The sequence below is a fragment of the Nanorana parkeri genome, unplaced genomic scaffold (genome assembly GCF_000935625.1).
Source record: "Nanorana parkeri isolate BGI_ZX_2015 unplaced genomic scaffold, ASM93562v1 scaffold1791, whole genome shotgun sequence".
Lineage (NCBI taxonomy): Eukaryota > Metazoa > Chordata > Amphibia > Anura > Dicroglossidae > Nanorana > Nanorana parkeri.
The window spans coordinates 244,514-249,452 of NW_017308059.1; the positions used below are offsets into that span (position 1 = coordinate 244,514).

The following is a 4,939-nucleotide window of genomic DNA, read 5'->3' on the forward strand; positions in this document are numbered from 1 at the left end:
GTGCCGCTCCTGTCCCGACTCTTGCGTCCACGGCCAGCCACCCGCAGTGTGTAGTGACAGCTGTCCTCCTCCGTGTCAAAGACTTTACTGTGGTTCATTGTAAAAAAACTTTGTACAATGAACTGCAGTAAAGTCTGTGACACGGAGAAGGGACAGCTGTATGTTTTCCGGCCAGGGATCGGCAAGGTGTGACTGCTTCTTGCTGGGTCCGCCGCGGTCGTACAATAAAAATGGTACGTCCTGGGCCGACCCCCCTGTCCATATGCCATTTTGGTACGTTCCTGCCCACGTGACGTGCAGGAAGGTTTTGTTTTTTTCTTGGGACGGCCGCGGAGCGGGCAACAGGAAAGGAGAAGCAAGCACAGTGTAGGGGCTGAGCGGCAGAGCCTGAGGCTGTTTGTCAATGCACTGGTAAGCCAGCAGAGGGCTGGGGGAGGGAACAGCAGCAGCTGACCTGAGTGAGTCTGGGACTGGCTTGGGGGAAAGCTGCAGGTGAGACTTGGTGTTCTGGGGCTGAGTTTTTATGGCCCACGCTGGGCACCAGCTGCTTGCTGCTACTGTGCTGATTCTGCAACAGTAACAGCAAGCAGCTGGTGCCCAAAACTGAATAATATGGGCCTGACGCTGGATTGGGGGAAGCCTTTGCAGAGATCAGTACTGTAGCAGCAATTAGCTGGCCTGGTGCCCAGGGATGAATAGGGGCCCAACGTGGGGGTGGGGAAAGTCTTTGCAGAGGACAGCTGCTGTCCGCTGCAAAGGCTTCCCCCACCTCAGCGTCGGGCCCCTATTCAGTCTTGGGCACCAGCTGCTTGCTGCTACTGTGCTTATTCTACAACAGTAGCAGCAAGCAGCTGGTCCCCAAAACTGAATGATAGGGGCCCGACGTTGAGGTGGGGTGGAGGGAAGTCTTTGCAGAGGACAAAGCATCCCTCTGTCTCCCATATCTAAAAAAAATTAAGCTTTTTGTAATATATGTTGGAATGCCCTGAGTCTGACTAAATACTCAAGTGCGAGTACCGATATTTTGCTTTTGGTACTCGCCGATACTGAATACCAATACCGGTGCTTCCACTGGCATGGAGCAGGCTTCCCGGGTAATCAGGAAGCCGGCAGCGGGTAATGACATGCCGCCCGGCTTCCTGATTGCCAGCGAAGCCGGCTGCATGTTGTTTGGCCGGCTTAATTGTAGTTGGCGGGGAAACCGTCTTAAATAAAATATTAACCATTCTGTAAGCAAAACTTAATTTTCTGGCATTCCGACCCAGGGAAGGACACAAACCAGCGTCCTCCCGTGACCCAAAGCTCAGTATACCACAAGCTACAGCTCGCGGTATACTGAGACCGCCGCAGCCTGGACGCATCCCGGCATTACTGTTGAGATCCACCCAGCTGCGTGATTGACAGCTGGCTCTGCCTATCTAGAGGCTGAGCCAGCTGTACCCACCCCCTCCCCCGTCCGTTCCGCCAGTCAGCGCTGGAGGATAGGACACGGGAGGACTGGAATCCCTGCAGGGAGCCGTGAGTGACAGTCACGGCTCTCTGCAGGGATAGATCGAGAAGTGAGCCGACGTGTGACAGTTTCATTGTCACAGGTCGGCTCGAACTATGAGGATGAGTGATTTTCACTCGCCTCATAGTTCTCCTTTAAGTATCTTTTTTTATAACCATGTGACCAAAATTTTCAAATTTCATTGGGCTAAACTAAAAATAACTTTTACTTTTTTGAAAATAAGTATCCTTGTCCTGGTGTGTTTGGCCTATGAAGTTAGGCTTAAGAATAAAAACTGGAAGCTGTGGTTGCTGACCTTTCCTTCTGAAAATACTAGTTGCCATGTGGTCAAGTTGCTATGCTGGTTTCAGTGCTATCTCTCTGGCCTGGCACAATTACACGGTTGTTAGAGACACCTAGAGGTTTATTCACAAAGGTGCCGAAGGCAGCCGAGTGAATAACCCACCCGAAGCATTATTATTGTACAGGATTTATATAGCGCCAACAGTTTGCGCAGCACTTTACAATATAAGGAAGACATTACAGTTACAATATCATTCAAGACAAGATGGTAAGGAGGGCCCGGCCCCTGAGGGCTTACAATCTAAAAGGGGAGGGGGAAGTGATACATGAGGAGGTCGCTGTGTGGGGATGAATTGTTTGAGAAATTGATATTTCAGTGGTTAGGTTGAGGTCGGATAAGCTTCCCTGAAGAGGTGAGCCGAACACTGTTCGGATATTCACTTCAGGCTTGTGCAGCTGATATCAGCTGTACATTGGCTTGCTTCTGTTCAGCCGAACATGCTCAGACTGAGCCGCAGTGAAGAAGGAGATCCAACATCTGGAATCGGCTGAGCCGAACCTTCGGCAGGCTACTTACTGCTGTTCGGCCTATTCCCATAGGGGCAGAGCGGCAGTGAGTGATTAGCCGAATGCTGCCGAGCCTCCGTGGTACCGAGCAGAATAGAAAAACAGTGAAAAAGTAGAAAACAAAAGTAGAAAAAAAATGTTTACAAATGTAAATAAATGAGAAATTTTACAAAATAAAAAAAATTTCACTAAAGTAAAAAAAAAATCAAAGATTATTGAAAAAAAATAAAAACAATTGGGCAAAGCTAGCAGTGACATCTAGCTCTGCCCAACTGTTTCCTATTGACCGGGACCTGCTAGAGTCTTCTAGCATGTCCCAGCCAATGAATAACAACTGGGCGGAGCTGGCCGTGACGTCACGGCTGGCTCCGCCAAGTTGTCATTGTTTAATGACAGTTCAGCATCCCCAGGTGTCATTGCAACTGGGCGGAGCCAGCCATGGGCCCAGCCATGAGCCCAGCTGTCAGCTGCGAGGCTAGCCACGATTCGGGTTTCACTTCGGCTCAGTCGAGCGGTAGTAAATGCCTTCGGCTCGGCTGAGCCGCTCGCCCAGCTTCGGGAGCTGTACGGGCTATAGTGAATATAGCTAGACGGAGCTACGGCTGATCCTTCGGCTAGCTTTGTGAATAACCCCCATATTATTTTCACAGGGTGTTCAACAATGGAAGCCTCTGTAGTTTTCTTAGGACAGGTTTCCTGTAAAGCCTTACTTCAGCCAAATCAATATACTTTGGTTTTGCCTAGCGTGAGGTAGCACTGTAATTACCCCCATTGGTATAAAAAAAAAAATGTTTACACTGGTTGGGGACAACTTTAAACTGCATTAGCACTGTCCATTAGAGGCCTTATGACCCCAGTGATGTAGTCCAGATACCATGCTTCTTCCATGCCTATTGCTTATTTGTTTGGATTGGCTGTTGACCTGGCTTTACAAATAGAATCTAGAGCTGCCTGGACCTTCTGTAGTTGACAATCCAAGGCAAGAATAAAAATGACAACATCATCTATCTATGCCAGGAAGGTGCACACGGAAGGGCTTTCCACTGTGCTAACAAAACAAAAAATTCCCAGCACACTTACCACCCAGTCGGAAAAAAAAAGAAGAAAACTACAAGGTACACTGTCTACATCACAATGACAGCTGAAGCCCCTTATCTTTGGAAGCTAGTTATCAATGAATTTCTGTGGTTGCCATATTTGTTTTGTTGGATTTGGTGCAGGGACACACTTGGGGCTTCAGCTGCCATTATGATGTGCTGGGCTTCTGCTGTGTCCCTGTGCCTTTAACCACTTGCTGACCGCGGTGTTACACCCCCATCCTGACCAGGCTATTTTTCAGTATTCAGCGCTGCGGTACTTTGACTGACATTTATTCCGTCATGCAACGCTGTACTGAAATTAATTTTGTACCATTTTTGGGGGACAGATAGAGCTTTCTTTTGGTGGTATTTAATCACCACTGAGGGTTTTTTTTTTTTTTACTGTATAATAAAAAAGTACCGATAATTTTGAAAAAAACCTGTTCTCACTACGTTATGTAATAAAAAAATTATTATTACCCAATTTTTTTTAAAAGATCGGGTCACGTCGGGTAAATAGACACCAAACATGTCAAGCTTTAAAATTGCACGCACCCGTTAAATCGCAAAAAACTACCATACTCAAAATTGACCATAGCCGACGCTTTAAAAGCTTTTACCGCTCATCAGTTTATTGTTATCAGTGATTGATGGCTCGAGAATTATTGCTCTCACTCCGACGTTCGCGGCGATATGCAACATGTGCGGGGACTTTCATTTTTTTTGTATTGCTTTGATATGTGATTTTTTTTAAACCTTTTTTTTTTTCACTAAACTTTATTGCTATCACATAGGGAGCAAGCAAGCTCCCTATGTGATAGCCAATTTGCAGTGACAGGTCCTCTTTATGGAGACATCAGGGGTCTTAAGACCCCTAATGTCACCTAGGGACCCACAGAGAAGCTGATGAAGCAGAGACCTGCTTCACCAGCTTCTCTCCGGTTTCTGTACCTGAGAGTGACACTGAAACGGATATTGTGACACCGAACGGATATTACAAGCGATTGGGCGTCCCTACAGATGCCCGAACGCTTGTATGTAAACAGCCATCGCTGGCTGTTTACATTCAAAGCCGGTTTCCCGCTCGTGCGCGCCGCCTAGCGGATAGGACGTCTAAAGACGCCCACCCACCCTCAAGAAGCCGCTGTCCAGCCGTTTAATTACAGCGGCCGGACAGCAGGTGGTTAAGGAGGCATGGACTACCTCCAGGCATACCTGCACTCAAGTTATCCTTTGCTATATATGCTCCAAGATGGAGGCTCTCATAGATTGGAGTTAGGACCGCACTATACAGAGGGGACTTTGACGAGGCAGTGCGGCTTCCACATATTTTGCAAAAGTTGTGCAACTAATGCCTCTGGTTTTAAGCAAAGGTTGGCTGGTAAGTGTGTTGGGATTTTTTTTGTTTGTAAAGCCCTTCCATGTGCATCTTACTTTGAAAGCTAGGTATAAATTAATTTGTGCTGTAAAGACTCCTTTTGGGCTAGGAGTATGTTCATAT

At 47.4% G+C, this 4,939-nt stretch overlaps 1 protein-coding gene across 1 annotated transcript in view; it reads right to left on the reverse strand.

Moving 5' to 3' along the window:
• The window catches only part of LOC108799710 (olfactory receptor 6N1-like), a 6,296-nt gene that overhangs the window by 1,179 nt on the left and 178 nt on the right, over positions 1-4,939 (reverse strand). The window lies entirely within an intron of this gene.